Genomic DNA, 23,222 nt, shown 5'->3' with positions numbered 1-23,222 from the left:
TTTTTTTTTTTTTTTTTTTGTAGCAAACAAAACCTGGACAATAAATAAGACACCAAGCCAAGAATCTGTAAGAGTATCTTCTACCTAACTTGCAACCCTCACTGTTGAAAAGCATACTGACCATTCTTGTTAAAATAAATTGCTTAAACCTTTTAATCAGAAAGACATTTTTCAGTGTGAATTACAGCTCATGCAAAGGAGGACAGCATTCTGACTCATCTAACATTTTATTTATTAGTTTCTCTTTCTGGTCATGGAGCTTAAATGGAATTTCAGGTTTCCCCTTAGTATTCAAAATTTCCATTGTTGGCATTGACCAAGACTCTGCCTTACTGGAATTTTCACCTAGAGGCAACTCCTACATTGACTCCTCTAAGTATTCATCTCCCCATCTGAGCACTTACCTGCTGGCTGGCCACAGTGTCTAACTGCCTGCAACAGTGGGAATTTATAACTTTGGTTATGTTTTAAAAGTTGGACTGCATTCTAGATTTGTAGTCTTAGTATAGTTGCATGTTGGATTAGAATCCATCTAGATGTAAGCTATTTCTTCAGGAATTATATCCTCCATTCCAAGAGATAAGCTCACTCTGCTCTTTGTCAGTTCTGATCCTCCAAGAAGCAGTCACCAAGAACGAACTAGATATACATGAGATTTTCTGGGGGCAAAGCCCATGAAGGGCGGGGTGCAGGAGTGGAAGCAGAAGGGGTGGGCCTTCAGATGGCCATGCAGAAACAGGAAGGAGAATTGGATAGAAGGAATCTCAGTGCAGTGCAACTCTGTGGAAGTTTCAGCTGGCCCGTAGAGAGCACCAGAGCCAAGACTGTCCATCAGAAGAGTCTCATGTTGATCATAAAAGGCCCAGCTCTAACACCATTGCTCCGCTATTCAATCAATAGCTAGAACCAGCCTGGGTAGACTGTGACTCTGGAGTGGAGTGAACATTGAATGTATCTCAATGTCCAGCAGATGGAGGCTGTTGGCTATTTCCTTGCATTCACTTTTCTTGAAGGGAGATTTGAGCAACACACCTCATACTCCTCACTATACCCCACAGTTGCATTTCTCCACAAAAGTTCAAGCACAGCACCTCCACTGTTGCTGTTGTCTTGTTTTCAAGAAGAAATTGAGCGAAAGGAGTTACTGTGACATATTATATAGAATCCCACCTCTGTAGTTGCTCTCAGAGCCATACGGGTTCTCATCCTTCCCTTTTCTACTATCTTTTCTGCATCTCCCTCTCTTTGCTATTTGTGGCTCTCCTGGTGATTCAATCCAGACCCTCTTCCCAAAGGGTCTGAGCCCTTGGCATCCCTATCCTTCTAATGCCAGGGTTGCTATATGTGCCCATTCACAGTTGAAATTGGGTAAAGGATTACCAGGAGGTGCCCAAGTAGATAGCCTGGATTCTGTATATGGTCATCTCTGTGCTCATTGTATAAAAACAGCCCTATTATTCTGCCAAGATGATGATTTTACTTCTTGCCTACTGGTCTCTGGACATAGGGTTTCAAAGCACATAGGTAAGAGCTGTACTTGGAAATTCAGTGGGACTCTGCCCTGGGCCCTGGCAAGAAGACATTTCCTTTGGTGACTTCTAACCCTTAAGAGTCCATAATTTCTAGGATGGGTTAATGGAAGTAATGATAAATGAGACTGAGATTACTTCTGCCTCCTCCTTTTATATTGTTTATTTGTTGTTTAAAACAGGGTCTCACTATGTAGTCTAGGCTGGCCTTGAACTTGTGATGTTCCTGCCTCAGCCTTCTGAGTGTGGGATTATAAGAGTATGGCACCACACTTAGTTCCCCACTCTGTACTCCTACCAGAGACAGATCAGACTCATAAAAAGGTTTCTAAAGGACGCTGAGTTCCATCTAATAAGATACTACCACCAAATTGGCATATCAGCTGCATCTCGTAATTTTCAGTAACATACCAACTCATGAATCCAAACTCCTGGAGTTCTTTGAGCATCACCTGTAATGAGGTATTACACTACACTGTAGCTGTCCTTTTTACTTGTCTATTACTATTTCCCCCAGATTAGATTTCTTAAGGGAAGAAACTTTGTCCTTTTGTCTTCTTATATAACCAGGACCCAGCACAATGTCTGACATAGAATAAAAATGAATGTCAGCTTCTTTGTTTCCAGTACTGGGAATCTAACTGTGGAACTTGTGCTTGTCAGGCAGGCAAGACGCCACTGAGCTAGAGCCCCAGTCCCAGAATGTATATCAGTTATTTGAAAGTTTATGGATAAATGAATCGTCACATGCCAAAACTATGTAGCAACTAACAAGTTTAATTTTAGATAAAAGCAAGTACTTTCTGAGCTTCTCAAAGTGATGCTCCATATTCAAGCACCATACCTAACGATTTAGTTGCCTAACTGAATCTGAGCTAAAACTGGACAAAATTCTGGGAGTTCTGAAAAGGACCTTTTCTGGACTTTCAGCTCAGAGCATTCATTACTCTGTGGGACAGATGATAAAATATCTGTCATTGTTTTTGAAGAAATAAAATTGCCTCAAGATAGAAAAAAAAAGGAAAAATATTATACAATGATAAGAGATTTAAAAGTATTGCATCCTAAAAATATAATTTTATTTCATATGTGTATGTGCATTTATATTATGATTATATGTGTATAGATGTGTGCACATTTATATCCCTACATTCATAAACAATCATTACTAAACTCTGGTTTGACTTGCAGGAAAGTATAAGAAAACAAATAGAGGATACTAGCTCTTGGATTTGTCTAAATTTATACCATAGAAAGTAATCATTTGGTATAGTTTAAGTATATCTATTTTATGTGAATATTCAAGAGTATTCATTCAACCAACATATACTACATTTGTGGGACATTATTCTAGACACTTAGAGTTAGTAAATGAGAGAATCAGAGTATGTTCCTGTGACAACATTCACTAGATGTAATAAAATTACGTACTGTTTTATGTTAGTAAGTGCTGTGAAAGAAAAATTGAGCCAGATAAATTGATTCAGGACTATGAGCCTGTGTATAGAGGTTGTACAGGAGTGGAAGAGGATAGGTGTTTCTGAGGCAGGGGATTGGTAGGTGTAGAAGAAATGTAGAATTAAATGGGATGATCAGAGTTAGATCCATTAAGGTGAACAAAAGCTTTAAAGGAGAGGAAATTAGCAAAGTAGGTATCTTTGAAATCAATATAGAAAATATTATCAATGGATCTTTCAGTGTATTAGTTTCATTTTTATTGCTATAACAAAATAACTGAGGTTAGGAAAGTATAAAGAAAAGAATGTTTTTGTGATACTGGGGATTGACCCCAAGGCCTTCCACTGAGCTATATCCATGGTCCTTCTTTATTTTTTATTTTGAGACAAGGTCTCACTAAGTTGCTAAATTGCCCAGGCTAGGCTCAAACTTTCCACCTTCCTGCCTCAGCCTCCCACAGTGCTGGAATTTCAAGAGTGCTCCACAATTCCTGATTAAAAACAGAGCTTTATTTATCTCACAGTCATGGATACTGAAATTCCAAGGATGGGTGTCCTGACCTGTCCAGCCTCTGGTGAAAGCCTGTTGGCTACCGTGCAACATGGTAAATGGCATGTGTGCAAGAGGAGAGATCAAATAGTGAGACAAAAGAGACTAGGCAGGACCCAGTCGTGGTCTGTGAGAACTAACGAGGGTTCTGTGAGAAGTACATTAATTCTTTTTGAGGGCGGGACCCCAGTGACCTAACTGCCTCCCACTAGGCTCTACTTCTTAAAGGTCTCACCACGTCAATACCATCTCACTGAGGACCAAGCTTCCCTTGGAGGACAAACTATATACACACAGAGCTACGCAATAAAATTATTTGAATTAAATTAAGAGTTTTGATGATAACATTACAAATTAATATTTATATTAAGAAAGGCATAATTAATTTCAAAAAATCAACATATATATATTTTTTTCTTTTGGTACAGGGGATCAAACTCAGGCCCTCACGCTTACAAGGCAGGCAGCAGAACCACTGAGCTAAATCCTCAGCCCAAAAAATCGACATATTGAACAGAGCCGTAGCTAATAAATTTACTAATTGTTCTTTTCTGGTTTTCAGAAGAACCTGTTTAGTTGAAGCTTATCTGCTATTAAAAATAATTCAGAAAAGAGGAAAAGATAGGAAACAAACATTAGCACTACCAATATACCAGAGAAATGCAATATTTTACTTAGTAACTTGAGGACTCAAGGCCTCTTCTTATATAATAATGACTAAGATATTTAAAGAGTGTAGTAATAATGTAATCGATATCTAGGGGACCTTGGCTATTGGACATAGTCGGTGGTAAAGCTTTTTCATGGATTGTTTCATATAATGATTTCAAGTAACATTCATGATTGAGAAACACTCAGGAACCTTAGGATGAGAAACTCCATCCTGGGAAAGCTATGCATAATAAGAGGTAACTTATGAATGTGGTTAAATGTAGGCTCCCAGGGATTCCAACGAAAGGGTCCTCTTTAGAACCAGAGTCATGGGAATGAGTTGATTTTCCCAGCCTCTCTATGTGCTCCACCTCTTGAGCCCCACTATAATACCCATGAAAAGAATCATGCCGTAGCAGCAAGAAATCAGGTCATGAAATTGAGTGCAGATCATGAAGAGAGAGGTGAGGAGATAGTGCTAGCTTTCTGCTTAGGAGAGTGAGCACAACATTCAGAAAAAGTTCATTCCTTTGGTCAGGAAAAGAGATTCAAAACTCTGAAAACTCTTCAACATAGTCTGAAGGCCAGGAAATACTGACTTCATTGAGTGCAGTTTCTGGTAGCACAAGCTTTAGGAGTTCTTAGTGTTTGCATAGCCAAGGGGAAAACCAGGATAAGTGTGCCACAGAAGGAGAAGAATGACAGCAACCAGTGTTCATTCAGTACCTGACTTGTAAACCTTGCTGATTTTCTGCCCTGGACATGTAAGGTAATTTGCCTGTCCTCCCCTATGTCTATGTCCCTTCTAACTTTACCTTAGAAGAGCTAGCTCTTATTCTCATTCCAAATGCAGGAGCTCTAAGTGGGTTTCAGTTTCTTTTAGTCAATGGCTCATAAAATAGGCCAGAAACAAGAGCAGTAGTGTTTCTTCTCAGCCTCTCTGCATCCACATGCTTGGTTCTATGCCAACGTCTATAGCAGCTGTTAGAGTAGAGAACCGTTAGACTCTCATGGATTTTTGGACTGTAGCGTCCACAAACCAGGAGACTTCTCTTTACCTATTGGTCTTCATGCTGCCATTTCCTCTGGCAAAATAGTCCCTAGCCTTACAGAACTCCAAGGCGACTGGCCACCCCACCCTTGAAGCAGAAGTGGGTATTAGAAAATCAGCAAAAGATCTAAGGAAAAAGTCACTAGAGTTTGGAGAGCATTCTAGCAATAAGTAATAGTTTGTTTCTTAGAGGTTCTTGAGATTTGAATGACTGTCCCTACCCTTCATATTGCTTCCCAGGGCATATTTGTGAAAAAGTTTACAGGAAAGGGGATAGTCTGGACTTGGGCTACTCATGTTGAAGTATTAAACCTTACCTTCTAAGGAGAAAGCTGAAACGGCAGGGGTTAAGTTATCCTATCCACAGAGCTTCTGGGAATAGGGCCAGGGCCAAGAAAGAGGCAGAACCTGCAGGAATGCCAGGGCGTGCTTTCAGGGAAGTGTATGGAGAGAGCTCACAAGGAAGCCATGCTATGACAGGAGAAGAGAGCTGAGTGGGGAACTGGGATAGCATAGGGTGGGCCAGAGGCTAGAGGCAGGTCAATAAAGATGTTGAAGCCAGAGATGAAACTTAAACAAATGGTAGGCAGGAAGTACCAAATGGAAGTAGGACAGAGGGAAGTCATGTTAAAGGACTAGAATAGTGTTTATTAAGATGAAACCAGAAAACTGCCAGACTTGTGAATGTTTAGCACATTCCCTTAATATCCTAAAGCAGGTGTTTGAAGTGTAAGTTTCCCTTTGGATTTGTAGCACACAGGCCAGCATACAGGCCAGGGTATACTGGGAACAGAGAAGAAACCTTCAGTTACCGTAAGAAGAATCAGGGGCAGCCTATGGCAGAAATGGCAATTCAAAGCAAAAGATGGCAATGAGAAACCAAGACAAGGCATAGCAAATATACTCCATTCATAGATGTCAAGGCCTAAGGGATAACTAACAAGGTAGCGCAGTATAAGAGAATGGCTTCAGTGACCTTGGCCAGGGACCAGGGGTGGGGTGGGGTGAATTCCTGAGGCTCAGTGGGACTTACACTAAATCACGGGAGGAAGAAAGCAAAGGTTCCTGTAATGAGATGGCCATCCTAAAATGCTCTGCCAAAACTGTAAATAGGTACATTCTTTCTGGAGACCACCTTGGGTTATATAGGAAGAACCATAAAAATATACCCAATCTTTGACCAAAACCTTTCTTTGTCTAGGGAACTAAGGGAAAAAAGATTGATGTAAACTTAGCTTTATGTACAGGTAAGGTCATTTTTATGTTATTTATATTTAAGGAAAATTAAGAACAATAGAAACATTCAATGTTAGAGAACTGAACTGGCTAAAGGAAGAAGCTTCCAGAAAATGGACTATTATGCAGCCACGCTAAATTATGCTTTTGAAGAATACTAAATGGCATGGGAGGGCTGGAGATTTATCTCCGTGGTTCCGCGGCCTGCCTTGCAAGCACAAGGTCCTGAGTGATCTGGGCCTCACAGAGAAGTACAAAGTGATTTATGTAGAATAATTTCAATTTTGAAAAATAAATATATACAGGAAGAAAAAATAGATTGAAAGGAGGAGCACTAAAGCATTAACAATGATTATTTTAGGTAGTGATATTATAGATTATTTTAGAATTATAGATTTTCTAAGATGAGACTGTATAATTATAAGCACAAGAGTAAACATATTGTATAAAATCCAAGAAGAAAAAGGAAATGGGCAGAATTCATTATACTGAAGGGTTCCACCTAGCTAGGTGATATCCATAATGCAGCCTCAAAATTTGACACGGATATCTGGTCTGCAAGACTACTAATATTTTTATAGTACTAATATTCTTAATCATAGAAAAAAGCCAGACGCATAAGACCCTAAATCTTTTATTTTTAAATTATTGAATTCTTTAATTCTATTGAGATATAGCTAACTTGACATGTCTGCATAATGTTGTAAAGCCAAATGAAAACCAATTTTGTTGTAATAAACACAAGTGTGTTTCACTCCATGGGGTTCAAGTATGGAAATGAAATGTTATTAAATGCAAGCTGTGTTCGTAATCCATACACCTTGATTTTGCAGAAGGTGAATTGAGAACAGGGAGAGAGCAGACCTGAGGAAAGAAGGAGAGGACAGATGCCAGTGTCTAGAAAGCACATCGATACTCAGGATTACTGAGATGGCAGCCAAGAAGTCTAATCTGAAGGAATCTGGCAGTAGCAGAAGGTAGTTTCGTAGTCTGGTGTTTTAATGTCTCAGAAGCAGAGACATGCTTTCCTTGGTTAACTGTGGCATGGGAGTAAGCAGGTGGTGATGCAGAGATCATGAGGATGTAGAGAAGACAGAAAACACTCAACACTGCGCTGCTGGGCCTCACAGAGACCAGCACAGCCTTGGAGAATTAGAAGCCACTTTGGCTGTGCAGCTTGGCTCATCCTGTGCCCCCCGCCACCCCGGCACTAAAACCAGCTGCCCTGACTGTAGTACTCTGCCACTTTTGTGGTGATGCAGCTGCTCCTGGCCTCTGCTTCTAGTGTTTCTGCCACTATTAGCCAATTGCTTTTATTCTTTTTTCTGTCTCATGGGTTTTGCTCCCTTGTGGTTTCTACCACTTTATGGTTTGTGCTTTCTGTGTCTTTCCAAACTTTATCTCTGCTGCCAACAGCAGAGGCACCTGAAAAGCTTCCTATCTAAACTCTCCAAGACAGAGGTCTTATTGGTCACATTGACTACCCATTTCCTTATTAGAAAGAGCTCCTTTGCCAGATTACTTCACAGAAGGCTGACAGGCCGTTCGGTAGGATGCCCTTGGATCGGCTATGCAAATTCGGTTGAAACAGCTAAGAGTATAGGAGATGTTGGCCAGCTTTGGGGCTATCCGGATTAGAGGAATTAAAGACTATGAGATTCCTCTCCAATGTAGACAGTCCATCTAATATGAAGAAGAGCCCAGCCAAAGTTGGAGTAAGACAGAAAAATGAAAGCTAGGAAGCTTGTCAGAGTAATAGTTGTGAAAGGGAAACGGAACCGGTGGCCAGTCAGATAGACAAGGCAAACATAGCAGAGAACAGGAAAAGCCTATTACATAATGTGTGCTCAAAAGCACATGGCTCATACAACACACCAGGCTTGGGATAGCATGAAAAGTGGTGGCAGATCGGTAGACTGACTTCCTAACATAGGCTAGTTTTGATCAGGATTAGCTTAAAACTGAGCCGTACTGAATCAACGTGCTGGATGCCTTTCTGGAAATTTCTCTCTAGAAGTTTTGCAGGTGCTCTTGCATTATATAAAGAGAAAACATTCCTCTCCAAAAAGTTTATTCTTTAGCTGTCAGTGAGCTAGGAAATAATTGCCGAATTTTTTTTTATTCGAAAACTCTGAATTTATTCAACAGATTCCTTCATTTCATCCTGAAAATTACATATTTGATTTTTCTCAACATGTATATTTGTTTCTTTGGCTGCTATTGCCACGTCTTGGATAGCTTGAATCAAAAGAAATTTATTCTCTAGCAGTTCTGGCATCAGGCTATAGAAAGCACACACTCACCTTGAAGTCCCTAGGGAAGAATTCTAACTTGCTTCTTCCTACTGTCTGTTGTCTTCGGTCCTTGCTGTTCCTTGGTTTACAGCTGCTTTGCTCCAATTTGTACCTTTTTCTTTATATAGCCATCTACCCTTTACGTGTCTGTTTTCTCATAAGAGTACTTTAGATTAGGACCCACTCTAATTTAGTATACCCTCATTTTATCTAGTTAGGTCTGCAAAAACCCTATGTCCAAATAAGATCCCATCCTGAAGTTTTGGGAAGAATTCAACTTTGAGGGGATATAGTATTCAACCCACTACAACATTTTAAACACTTTTCAATTGTTGGTCAAATAAATAATGGGAGAAAAATACCATGCCCTGTTGAGTGGGGTACTTTTTTTTTTCCTCTAAAATGAATAAAAGTCACAGAGCCTCAAATCTTTGACCATCTGCCTATTACCAGCACAGATTCCCAGGGGATCTAGGCAGAAGAGACACCTAATAAATGAGTACTACTCATGAGTACCTGGGACTTTGGCTCTAAACTCCTGGAGGGCATCCCCATTCCTAGAGATTCTTGCTAAACCACTAAGCTTATGGTTTAAAATTCTGAATAAAAGCAAAGAAAATATCTTCTTATCAAAACTTTATTATTTTCAAAGTGACAGAAGTTCAAAAAAGGATTCTCTCAAATGAAGTATGCCCCAAGAAAAAGAGAAAGTTGATCTCTAATAGAGTAAGCAACAGAAAAGTTTCAAGGTGTAGGTTCTGAGTCAAGTTTGATATGAATTCAGATCCTATCTTTGCCCCACTAGCTGGGTGAACTTAGTCAATTTTATCTTGTTTTACTATTATTATTATTATTATTATTATTATTATTATTATTATTATTATTATTATCAAGTTTGGTACTGGGGATTTAGCCTAGGACCTCCTGCCTGCTTGGCAAATGCTCTGTCACAGAGCTATATCCCAGTCCCTCAAACTAAATTTTCTAGTTAGAATAACAGAGTAATAATATCTTCTTCAGAAAGCCATTGTGGAGAGTAAATGAGAAAACCTGTGTAATGCCCTCAGTACTTGAGTAGTGCTAGCTCTACAGTAATCATTACTCAGGCTAGAAGACAGGGTTAAAGGGCTCACACCAGGCCTTTTATCTCCTGAATCCCACTTTGCTTACCCCCTAAACTTCCCACAGCAGAGGACTTCTCTGTGTGGGAACACCTTTAAAGGCCTCTCTTCTTAGCTAAATGGGAGCCAAGTTCTCCAGAAGTGAAGCAAAGAGCACTTTCAAAAGTTGTGCACAATGCAGTGCTCCTGTAGTCTGTGCTTGGGATGCTAAGGCAAGAGGATCACTTGAGTCCAAGAGCTCCAGACCAATGTGACCAATACAGTAAGACCCTGACACTCAACCCCTCAAAAGAGCAATCTAATAATAGTTTTAACAGTCTTAAACTGGCATTTGCAACTGATGGCTTTCAGGCCAGATTCCACCCCTTGTTAGTTTTATTTGACATTGAAAAAAAATTTTTTTTTAATACAGGGGATTGAACTCAGGTCCTTGTACTTGTGAAGCAGGCAACAGAACCACTGAGCTAAATCCCCGGCCCAGACATTGATAATTTTTTAAAAATTAGATTTTATTGCTAACATTTTAAAATCCAGAGGTGCTCTACAAAAATACAAATTTCTGGCTTAAAAAATCAGAAGATCAATGATATTAAGCCTGAATTTTATTATGACTACAGAGTATCAATTTACTGTATTGTAGAAATTGGCACACTTTTTAGAGTGAGGAGATCCTATTAATAAACATGCCTGAACAATATGTGTTGATCGAGATTCCCCGAGGCAAATTGGGATGTGTGGTTAGTCTCTTTACCCCGATTATCAGACCCCAAAGATCTGAAGCTACATAGAAATGGATGCTTCCTTTAGGGGATCTGGGTTTTTCAGTTCTCTAGGGTTTTGAGTTATCAGCCTCTATTTCAACATCTGCTTGTACTACACCTACTAATTGATCCTCCATCACCCACAATTCAGTATTTGTGATCTGCACTTCTATCATTGTTTTCCTTCTCTAAGAAGTAAAATATATGAAGTGATCAAATCAATGCTGGACTTAATTCAGGTGCTATCAAGGGTTCTGATAGGATTTTCAATAGTGCAGCACCGATAGGATGTGGATCACGGGCTCTGTCACATATGTCATAATTTAGAGACATTTTAGGATTTTTTTTTTTTTTTGTTACCAGGGATTGAACTTGGGTCCTTGTGCTTGCAAGGCAGGCGGTGGAACCACTGAGCCATATCCCCAGCCTGACATTTTAAGATTCTTGAAATACCTTCTGAGTTATTAAAGAATTGATTTGAAAGGAGGATAAACCAATTTTTTATTCAATAAGTTTATCGGAACACATTAGGCATACAATATGATGACATTCATCAATGGGAATTAAGTCATAATTCTTAAGGAGGTCTTGACCAACAAATGAGTTGTATTCCAAAAGTTTGCTTGTAAATCTAGCATAAAGAATATAAAACAGGGCCAGAGATTTAGCTCAGTGGTTCTGCTGCCTGCCTTGCAAGCACAAGGACCCAAGTTCCATCTCCGGTACCCACCCCCGCAAAAAAGAATACAAAATGGTGTTGTTGCTTTCCCATCCCTAGTCAAACATATTGAAAGTATAACAAAAAATAAATCATAAAATATATAAAGATTAGTACCCTATCTTCTAGGCACTCTTTAGGAATTCTGATCAAAGGGCAGTGGGGGAGAAGTAACCACAAAAAGGTTCTGAAGGCTTTTTCCCCCTCTGCCCATGTAATTGTGTGAAACACTTATTCATGTAATATTTGTATGGTAGATACAAACTATATACTAAACATTAATACCTAGAATACTCGATAAATACAGAAAACGCCATTCCTTGATTATAACACCATTTATGGACTATTCGAAGTTTATAGGGATGACAGAAAGAATGGCTGCTATCAAGAAATCAACCAATAATAAATGTTGGTGGGGTTGTGGGGAGAAAGGAACTCTTTTCCATTGTTGGTGGGAGTGCAGACTTGTGCAACCACTATGGAAATCAATATGGAGATACCTCAGAGAGCTGGGATTAGAGGTTCCATTTCAACCAGCCATCCCTCTGCTGGGTATCTTCCCAAAAGAATTAAAAGAATCATACCATAGTGATATATGCACACCCATGTTTATAGTGGCACAGTTTGTAATAGTTAAAATTTAGAGACAGCCCAATTGCCCATCAACTGGAGACTGGATAAAGAAGATGTGGTTTTTCGATAAAATGGAATACTACTCAGCCATAAAGAATGAGAAATTAGAGTCATTCATAGGAAAATGGATGCATATTGAGGTTATACTCAAGTGAAATAAATAAGTCACACATGTGTAAATAAATACCAAATAGTTTCTCTGGTGTGAAAGACTATAATTGTAAATAAGATCCTAATGGTATAACTGACAATGTGTAATAGGAAAAAAAGGGCTAAAGGTATAGGGGAAGTGGGAAGGGTATGGGAAAGGAAATAAGGGAAAAGAAAAAAAAATAAGAGAAAATGAAAAAAATGGAAATAGAGTATTTGTAAATAGGGAAGGGAGGAGGGGGTGAAGGGAGGGCAGGGATAAGGGGAAAAAATGAGAACCAAGACCTGTCATGTAAAAGTACAAGAGCCCAATGATGAATGTAACTGTACTGTATAGCTAAAATATACCAGTAAACTCAATGAGGAAACAAAAAGAAATTTATAAGGAGGAATAGAACTTCAGTATTTAACTATTGAGGATATACTGAAAAGTCCCACTTGAAGAGACTGGTGACTTTGCTTTAAATTTAATCTCTGCTATTAATGTGTGTGCAACTTTAATAATTCACTGTCTTTGAGACACAGTTTTCTTATCATCTGAATAAGGATGATAACAATTCATATTTCCAGACTTGTTTTGAAGATTAGTTGAGGTAAGGATGTAGCAGAGATTTATACACTGGGAAATACTATGGAATACAAAAGAACAGAGAAACAAAATAACGCTAATTGAGCTTAGATTATGAACCAGACAGAAAATCTTCCACAGTAGCCTACAAATACAGAGACCAGGGCATTCCTCAATTTTGAGCAGAAACTAATCAGCCTCCTCCCACTGAAAATATTACAGAACCCTAGGCTTGTAAACATCCTGCCTTCTGATTTTAATGACAATATTACAGTGGATATGATGCTGCATCCTGGCCCACACCCCAGAGTAGGAGTATTACTGACTCATTCTGACTTGAGAGTATTAGGAAGAAGCAATGCCCCACTTAAAGGGTTAGACAATGGCAACTTTCAGTCACAATTGCTCTTAATATTTCTATAGGATAGGGAAGGTGATGGTCTTGGTCCAGTGAGAACCTATCATTCTTACTATTGAATTCTTGGAACTGAGACAGTGTGTCTGTATGTAGTTTGTTAGGGCTGCCATAAAAAAGTGCTTTGAACTAGGTTGTTTAAATAGCAGAAATTCTAGAGGACAGAAGTGTGAGATCAAGGTGGTTGGCATATTTGCTTTCTTTTGAGGCCTCTCTCACCTTGTAGATAGACAGCTGCCTTCTCCCTGTGTTCCCCCAGGGCTGCCCTCTCTGAGTGCCTGTGCCTTAAGTTCTTATAAGGTATCAGTCATTAGATTAGAGCCTTACTAACGATCTCATTTTCACTTAAGAACCCCTTTTAAAAAGGCTCTCTCTTCAAATAAACTGAAGTCGCTTCCTGAGGTAGGATTTCAACATACAAATTTTAGAACAACTTAATTCAGCCCATAACACTGTTAAATAAATCAGTGGTTACTTTGTTCTCAAGATGTTTTCTTTAAACTCAATCTCTGACTGCTGTATCTTTTCCTTCTCCCCACAGTCCTGCCCTGTGCTCACTACCCAAACCACAAAGCCTTGGGGTTGTTGTTTTTTGTTTTTGTTTCTGTTTTTTTTGTTGTTGTTGTTGTTTTTGGGTTTTTTTTTTGTTTTTTTGGTACCGGGGATTGAACTCAGGAAGCAGGCGGTGGCACCGCTGAGCTAAATCCCCAGACCTAGCCTTCAGTTTTCTTGGCACTATAGACACCAATTCATGAATTTAAAATTGCCAGTGGCATTGGCAGGTCCATTTCACTGAGGTATTGGTGTGCAAGAAAACCTGTGCAAGATGTGAGTTCTCTGTAAAACATCTTCTGGATCCACTGTCCTTTGGCCTACGTCCTGTAGGTCTCCTTCTTTGAGCAACCCAAGGTCTATTGGTCTACTCCTTTCCTCAGATTCCGGTTCTTGGTAGTTTTTTGTTTTGTTTTGTTTTGTTTTTTTTAATCTTTTAGTCATTTGGAGCCTTTCCCTGCTCTTGGTTCTTAGTCATTACCCAGTGGGAAGTCACTAGAAATAGGATTGGCCTTGTCCATCTAACTGGGCCACACTCACAGAAATCTAACATAGTTTTACTTTGCTGTCCAATTCAGGATAATTCTTAAGCAAAGCAATGTGCTGTCTTGATGTCTTGTTTGCTATTCTATGTGTTCTCCACCCTAAGTATACTAAGTAGATGGTTTCAGTGATGTTACATAACAGCTATTTCATCAGTTTTTTGGCTGATAGAATACATAGTTATGTCTGTGACCTCATATATTCTGGTACCATGTAGCTTCCAGACAAAATTTAATACACTGATGAACATCCTAGACTGAATAAGTCATCAATCACCATAAGATAAAGAACATCAGCCCATCAGTGAAAATCTGTTTTGTTGGAGTTTTTTGTTTTTTAAAAAAGCAACAACCTTCGAGCAAGAATTTTAATAATTATAAAGGTCTTTGAAATAAAAGTGTCCACAGACCTATCTAGATAATAATATTACAGAATTATTAACTCATCGTACTATTTTTTCTTATATTTTCTTTTCTTATTTATGTCCCACATTGTCAGCTATTGGGATAACTTCAGAATAAAATAATTTAAATATAGGTATTTATGTAGTATAATAATAGTTGTGCTTCTGATACTATGAAATGTAATTTTCTCTTGAATAAATTTAAAAATATGTTTGTAAACCAAATAATTTTCAATTTTTACAAGCAATTACTTCCCAATTCTCTGGCAAGCATGCCACAAGCAACCACCTCTATATAAATATACAGTTAGTAAGATAAACACTCAATAAAGTCACTAGTGGTAGCATTGTTTCTCAGAGGTTCAGCAATATTTGTTCAGTGGGTAGAGGAAGAAAGAGATTAGTAATGTTTCCACTGGGCTCTACTCCTTCCTAGAGCCAGCCAGACTTCCCCTAGGAGAAAGGCAGTAATGTGTGTGATTCAGAATGTCCCAGGACAGCTTTCTGCTTCAAGAGCAAACCAAGCTTCTAGTCAGATCCATGCTAAACCACCATTTTCTAGGGGCTGGTAGTAGCAATAATCAGTCAGACCTCCAAAATAATAAGAGTAAATTTGTAGAACATATTTAAACATCTTAGTATAGCCTAAATATTTATTCAATAAACTAAGAATAATTCAGGCAGTTGATTAATTTAATTTCCCAGACTTAGATTTTAAAACCTTCATCTACAGGTTAGAAAGAATCTTGGTCTTGATTCTAGTTTAATTAAGCCACTGACTAACCAATATATATAGGAAAGCTGGGCTGAGCTTTCCTTATGTAACAGAGAGTGGAGTAGGTGAGCTCAAACGTGCTTCTGATAAAAAAAATTATGAAATTCTTTTGGGAAAAAACAGATTTCATCTTACGGGGGTTTTATGAGCATAACAGAATAAAATACACAGGTTAGGGGTAACTGTAACTGCTTTTGTAGCCAGCTTGCATTTGACTGAATAGACGAAAGAAAGGCAAGAGCAGAAAATATTCACCCCTCCACTTTAAAGAAGGAAGGAAATAATTTAAGATTCTAGAGTTATTTCTGGTTCATTCAGATAAAGATTTGATGAAGCAATTAAATTTGGCACATGTTTTTTACAAGGAGCTAATGTAAAGTCATTGTAAAGCAATATGGTTCTCTTATCCGATTAAAACTTTCAAAATGTTGACAAATGAATCTTTTCAAAAGACAAATCCAATGTTTGGACATATGTACTGTTATTTTCTTTAAAGCATTTTGTTGACTGACTGATTTCAAATACTTTTCCAGGGGATGGGGACAGAGTGCTGAACAAAGCATGCATAGTTCCTTCTTTCATGGAGCTTCATTCCCACACTAGTGGAGGGAAATAAAAAATGTATATAAAGTTATAACTCAATATCAAGTAAGTAGTGGGATTAGTGGTGTGGACCCTAGCGTATCTGGGAAAGAGCAAGGACGACAGAGTAGCAGAGGTAGAAGAGATCCCTTACCATCTCTTTTCTAAGAAAAGTATGGTCAAATTTAACTTCACATTAATGCCAATTTTTATAAGACCAAATAGAAAGACAGAATTCTTTATTAAGGCATTGGGAGTCTAGTACAATGGTAAAGCACTTACCTAACATGCCCAAGGCCCTGAATTTGTCTGCAGCATTCCCAAAATAAGAAGGGGGTTATTACTGAACTTTTTTTGTTCTGAGCCTCCGTTTTTTTTCATTTGTAAAATGGGGGTGATAAAGTATGAAGGACTAGTTATTATTACTATCACTGTCATCTTCATTGATAGCATTTTCAATAATTGAATTTTTGAGGTCACTTTTTTCATTGACCAATAATTTCAAGAGGAAATCATTAATGTGTGATGCTAGGATATTATGTAGGGTTATGGTAAGAAGTGGCATAAACATAGAAGTTTGTTATCAAAAGTCCTACAAGAGAGCTTAAAAGAACATAAAAATAACCCCTTAATCTAATCATAAAAATAATACCTTAATCTAGTAAAAAGTGAGCTTATCATAACCATACACTTAAGTTTTTCTTTATTTTTGTTAGTCTTACCCAGTTTCTTCTCCTCTGACACAGAGTCCCTGCATGTTTGTAGTGTCTTTTACATTCATTGCCAGCATGTGCACTGAATTGACTCCTTGTTTCTCAATTACAAACATCATGGAATCAAGATTAATAACCTGCTTGGTGACTTTTGTCCACTTTGGAATCTGGACGCTTTTCATTCAATGTAACAGGCTCTCTGGCATTCTTTCGAAATGCCCTAGCAATGAGGTAAAGGACAGCATTAGTGCAAGGGAGCCTGCCCGCCTTCGGGGTACTCCTGCCTGCTGCCATTGCTTCTTTCCTTTTTCCAGGCATTAATCATAATTGAAGAGAAACTCAGAGTGGATTTCAAGTTCCCTAAGTTCTCTAATATTTTCCCTGTGCTTAGAACAATGCCTGGCACACTGAAGATACAAGTATTTGTAGAATGAATAAAAATGGGATAGGCCCAGTGGAAATGCTGCCCCCTCTTGAAGAGACTGCCATTAAAATGTTGCTGAGAGAGTGATTTACAGAGGGCCTGGGTTTCCATTACCAGTGTCCATATGTAACAAGTGCTTCATGGTCACTTCAGAGCATGTGATCTCTAGGACAGGCTCTGCTCTAGGTACGAGGTTTTTGTGGTCATTGCATTTGGTTCTATTAGCTCCTACCAAGTTGACCACAGCTTATTGTAAACAAAAATTTTTAAATGCATGCTGGAGGAACTTTTATTCCTGGATCCACTGATCATTTCCTCAACATTTCAACAGCATTTCCTCAACAGAAAATATTCACTGAGAGCCCATTCTGAGTCAGACACAAATAGGTAATGCAATACTGCAAAACTTTTAATCTATTTATTATAAACAATATCAAACAAACATGACCCAGAAGCACAAGTGCCATAAGAACAGTATTGTATGTACCATATTTTAACAGGAATTAGTGAGACAAGAGTTAGGATTCTGTTAGACAGAAAGGACAGCAGTCCCAAAATGGAGTCAGGAAGCCCACATTATAGTCTATTGAGTCATGATCCTCCAGTAATCTTACAAAAACATCTGCCAGCTGTCCTGTGGCTGTCCAGGACCTCCTCAGAGCATGATCAGGTAGTCTCCTGGCTCAAGGGTACATGGGCTCTGCATAGGCACTGCATGAATACTGCATAGATTAGACACTAAAAGTATGTAGTCTCCTATAGGATAGAAATTATATTGCTTGCACATGGCCTGAGCTCTATTCTAAAACTGCTTAAAAACTCAGTCTAGACAAAGAACTCTTGTTAGTATCTTACTCACAACCCTCTCCTGGCTAGCAAAAGCTTTACTTTCTTGACTTTCTATCTTTTAAGTACATTTGCTTGCACCCTGCTTCCTTCACCCACAGTTTCATTCTTTGTCACTATGGAATACAACCCTTGTGTAACATACCTGGGATTTCATCAGATTCCAAAATGAAGCAAAAAAAAGTTTAAGCTTTGTACCCCTTTCACTTTGCAGCACCAGGACCCCATTGACCAATTAAAAGTGGTGCCATGGTTGCCGATTTTTATCTTTCCACTGGTGAGAGCAATCTCTGTCCTTGGTGCTCTTGTCTGTCCACCATTTACAGTCACTGAATTTACTGCTCCTTTAACTTGCCACAAGCATGAGAGGGAATAATTTGCCTTTCTCTATCATGAATCCCTTTCTTGGCAAGATGAGCCAGGAGGTAAGAAAGATCCTATATCTTGTTGTCTCATCTTAATTATCTGGTTGCACTCTTGTAGGCACAGTTTGGGTAGTTGAAAGCCAGTAGGGCATCTGCTGCTTCAAAGATTTCTGAGAAAGGACAACTTGGTCATTGGATGAAACACTGTAGGCTCCAAAGAGCTCAAGATAACTCACATGTATCTGCCAGGTTTATGTTTTGTGTTTGTGCAAAAAAAAAAAAGACACACACACATATCACATAATCCTTTCCTGCAGCCTGAATGTTTTGTTCTAGTTGCTTCTGAGCTCTGGGGGTCCTGCCTGTAATTCTTCCTTTCTTTTATGGTATGGGGATAGAACACAGGTCCTTGCGCTTACGACATAGGCAGCTTCATCACTAAGCTAAATCCCCAGCCCTTGCCTGTAATTCTCTCTTCTGAGTCACATTCTTCCTGTCACTCAAACTCTTCCACCACTCCCACCTGCTAAATTACTCCCCTCACCTCCTAAATGTCCGATAAACTGGGACTTTTAGACAAAGGCCATGACTCTCATTTCTGAGGTTGATGGGAAAAATCATTCTTGAATGGTAGACATCCTATGGTAGACCGTAATGGATCTTGGGGTCAGGTCCTTTCTAGGGATATCAGGAAGGGAACAGCCTTCCTGGAAACCTATGAGGACCTATCAAGAGCCCACTGGGGCAAATCTTGGTTGATTTATACATTTACATTTGGATTCCAATTTAAGTTGGTAATTTTGTTTAATTAGTGTGCTTTAAACATTTCTTGTGTATTGGGATAGTTCTTAAACTGCAATTACATGGTTAACTTACTCTTTTGATGCTTTCAGCTTGGGCTAATATAAGGATGATGCTCAAAGCCACTTGGACATGTGTTGGTCAACCATCCTAACTAATATGTAAATATCTGAGGATTTTATATAATAAGTTTTTGGCCAACAAAGATGAAAAAAGGAAAGGTAGAGGCAAAATAGGAGGTCCAAGTACATCAAGAAAAGCTTGTAGAGGATGAGGTTTATGAAAGAAAATATATGTTTGGTTATTTTAAATTTTGGCTCTCGGTTTGGTTGAGCCTAAGATGTGCCTTCTAAATCTCCTTGTTGCTCAAAGATGACTAAAGGACTATTACACTGACTCTCAAGTCATCAGTCACTCCTCCCAGATCCCAGCTCTTATCTGACTGTCAGCAATGGTCCTTCTTTATTGCTTCCTGTGCTGAGGATGCAAGTATGAGGGACACCACAGCCAAGTAGGATTTTCTGTCTTCTTCGATGGGAACGAGGCAGAAGAGTACTTGCCGGTGACAGCCTGTTAGGCAGATGGCCACCCAGGTCTAGCCAAGATCTCTGCTTTGAGTTTGGGTTTAATGGCAAACATGGCCTGAAAAGAATGCTTGAAATACTTTGCCTGATTCTATGGCTGCCAGGATTCTGCCCCAGGATTATTAGTCTTGATTGTCCTTTGGCACATAATAGAGGGTCTAGAAGTTGATCTTTAGTTTCACTTACAGAAATATTTCAGTTTGTTTTGGGTAAAGGAAGTCCAACTTCTGGTTACAATGAAAGGGCTTGAAGGACACAAGAGTGGGAAAAGGGCATGGTGGTCAGAGCTACTAATCTGGGACCCTTACCCCACTCTCAATCTTAGTTTGTGGTCCTTAGCAACTAGGCCCCCACAGGCAGCCAAAGGATGCCTTGGCCCGGGAGTACTTCAATAGGTAAAGCAAGTGATGCCTTCTGTCCCTTTGATGATTTTCAGAAAAATAGGAAGCTCTGTCTCAGTTCCCATCACTTTGTTGGAATGCATCCTCAAAAAGTAGGAATCCTTTGACTCTCAGACTCTAAAAACAGCGCTGTTTGACCTTCTTTTGTACTCTTTCCTGGCTCTCCTGCTGTCTGAGAAACAGTCTCAATTCCCCCACCTGGACAAATATTTCCTCAGGACAGAATTATCAGCCTGAAGGACAAGTTCATTTCTTTATTTTAAGCCTTCTAATTTCTTCTGTAACTTTGATGGCACAGGACCTGTACGGGGTTCCTGTACTGGCCCTCTGTAATGTCTCTTTCCAATATACATATGACTATGATGAAAGAGAAAGGGGACCTCACTGGGAACCTGAAAGAGAAGAGTGATGGTACCCCAAGTTCTCTCACCCCTCCTTTTTGTGGGGGAAACAAACACCATGACCATTCGGGAACATGGGCTAGATCCATGTTAGAACTAAATGACACCAATAACCACACCCGGGCTTATTTCTCTCGATGTTTGGGCTTTGTACTCAGTGAGACTAGACATTACTTCAAAGTTTTCTCTTTTTACACATCACCCAAAATATTGCATGTCAGGCCCTCCAAGATCACACCATTAAAGACACCCGTGTGCATAGATGACTGGTTTCCTGGAACCAGACCGTCTCCATAGGTGCATGGGCACCCCCTGGACCCCAACGTCTCCCCCAGTGACATAGGCTTATGATCCACCTTTAAGTTTCCTTGGATACCAGGCAGAAACACCACTGTCTCCCTGGCGTGAACTGGCCTCTATTTCTTCTGTAAGAGGCTCTTTTATCATACTCTGTCTGCCTTTCTCATGGAGGAGGAAATGTACTGTTGTCAGTGCGCTGATGCATTATTTTTTAATCACCTTCCTAATGTCTAAATCCATCTTTAATCTGGGCTCTTTCCTAAAACAGTCTCTCATCCAGTTTAGGTCCAAGAGGTTTCTCCTTAAATCCCATGGGGTGATGCTAGTAGACCCTTCCTATCAATGTTGATGCTCTTGCTACTTCCCATTTACTAAATCTCCTTGTTTGCTCTGTTTCCTCTTCCCTAGAGTCTATTAAACTTCAGATAGTAATACAGATGGAACCCCCCATGGAACTCCCACCTGATTTCTATCATAGGCCATGACATAAGCCCTTGGGACAATGCCCCTAACTGCCAAACCCTTCTCACTGCCCCCGTACAGCTGAAGCTGCTGGAGTAGTCACTGTCCTTTTCCCTAAGGGCAGCAAGGGTCACCTCTTCAGAGGGGGGAATATAATAGGAATTAGTAAGATAGAAATCAGGATTCTTGGAGGCAGAAAGGACAGCAGGCCCAAAATGGGATAAAGAAATTAAAAATGCAGTCTTCTCAGTCATGACCTTCCAGGAATCTTACAAAAACATCTGCCAGCTGCCCTGTGGCTGTTCTGAGATTTCCTCAGAGCATGAGCAGGCACGCTATTGGCTCAAGGGCACATGGGCCCTGCCTGGGCACTGTGTGAACACTACCTATATAGACCCTAAAGACCATGCAGTTTCCTATAGGATAGAAATTATATTGCTTGTACATGTTCCAAGCTCCCTTATAAACCCTTTAAAAAACCCTAGACAAAGAGCCCTAATAGGTACCCTACTAACAACCCCCTTCTGGCTAGCAAGAGTTTTACTTCCTCACCTTTATATATTTTAAATAAATTTGCTTGTATGCCACCTTCTTCATCTGTAGTTTCATTCTTAATCACGGTAGGACACAACCCCGGTGTTCTGATAACAATATGATGTCAAATCAGATTGATTTTCAGAAAGGAGAAGAGATATGGTTCCCGAAGAGATATGGCATTTCTTTATCGTGGAAGGAATGGAAAAGGTATCAATGGACACAGTGTTTGTGTGCTACATGCTGTAGTTATAAATAAAATTACCACATCATCTGACATATATGTTATACTATTAATTTGGTAGCAGTTATGTTTCTGATCTCTTGTTTTTGTCTGTTATTCCCTGTTCTCCAAATCATGATCATAAATACTTTAACCTAGAAATATTATGCTTTTAAAGCAAATTGTTTTATAAGGATTTTTAGGGCAAGTTCTGGGACACTTTTAGAAGATTTGGTGGAGGTATTGCCCTTTATTTCTTAGTTTCTTTGCAAACACAGCCACCTCTACCTGATAGTAGATTTTTGACATTAATTCTGTTAATAATTGCATTTATTTCATTGTAAAAACGAAAATTCATTTTCCCTGGAAATATTTTCAAATATCATAGTCTCTTGCTAATGAAGAAGAGAGGTGATTATGGTAGCTGTCTCACGTATTTTTAGAAAGATTTCAGGGGAAGATACGGTTGAGAGACTTTTGCAAGTATCATTTCCATGATTTTGCCCATTTATGAGTTAATATTCATGGAGTACCTCTTATGTGACAGCACAGATGACCAAAAAGATGTTCTTGGTAGAGTGATTGAGCATAACTAATATGCTCAATATAAATACTGTGCTTTCCCCATTATATGATGTGTGATCCAACATGGAAATAAGTGCTTTAATTTTCGTTTTCCCTTATTATGTTGATGAGTTCCATTAATCAGGAGCACTGAATGGTAAGAGGTAAGGTGCATGGTTAGAGGGATAGGAAGCCAATTTCCATAGCATTTACCGAGTACTTCCCTGTGGCTAGGTACTGCCCACATAGGCCTACGTTTTGGGTGACAATCAAAATGACAATCAGTTGAAGGAAGAAATGCGTTTTAAAGTAAGACGCAAAATGTATTTTGCTTCGAAAGGAAAAAGGAGGACGGTAAGGAAAGCTGACGAAACAAATTGAGGGCCAGAGTCCTGATCAAAAGGAATTCATAGTGTCCACCAGAAACAAGTCCAATGAAACAAGGACTGAGGATTTGCTCCCTACCTGCTGGAGCACGAAAAAGGTGATTTTTGCGTGTGGTGTCCTGCGACCGACACGTCCCGCGAGGGTGAGGACAGAGTCTCGCGGCCACGCTCGCCCCACCTGCTGCGGGAGGTGGCCCAGCCCCACCGTCCGGCGGCTCGGCTTGGCTGT

The 23,222-nt window shown here is 39.4% G+C and overlaps 1 protein-coding gene and 1 long non-coding RNA gene across 4 annotated transcripts in view; one reads left to right on the top strand and one right to left on the bottom strand.

The window, feature by feature from the left end:
* The window catches only part of LOC104850918, a 62,662-nt gene extending 39,446 nt beyond the window's left edge, over positions 1–23,216 (bottom strand). For all 3 annotated transcript variants that reach the window (XR_777087.1, XR_777089.3, XR_777088.1), the window contains exon 1: positions 23,073–23,216. This is a non-coding gene — a long non-coding RNA (uncharacterized LOC104850918). The remainder of the gene's footprint in view (positions 1–23,072) is intronic.
* Arhgap29 (Rho GTPase activating protein 29) overlaps positions 23,074–23,222 on the top strand; it is a 69,011-nt gene continuing 68,862 nt past the window's right edge. Inside the window, exon 1 of the mRNA XM_010608039.3 lies at positions 23,074–23,091. The gene's annotated coding sequence lies outside the window, so the exon portion shown is untranslated. The remainder of the gene's footprint in view (positions 23,092–23,222) is intronic.

The sequence above is a fragment of the Fukomys damarensis genome, unplaced genomic scaffold (genome assembly GCF_012274545.1).
Source record: "Fukomys damarensis isolate Sample0158 unplaced genomic scaffold, DMR_v1.0_HiC HiC_scaffold_33, whole genome shotgun sequence".
NCBI lineage: Eukaryota > Metazoa > Chordata > Mammalia > Rodentia > Bathyergidae > Fukomys > Fukomys damarensis.
The sequence above is the reverse complement of the archived record's forward strand: the minus strand, read 5'-3'. Positions and strand labels throughout refer to the sequence as shown.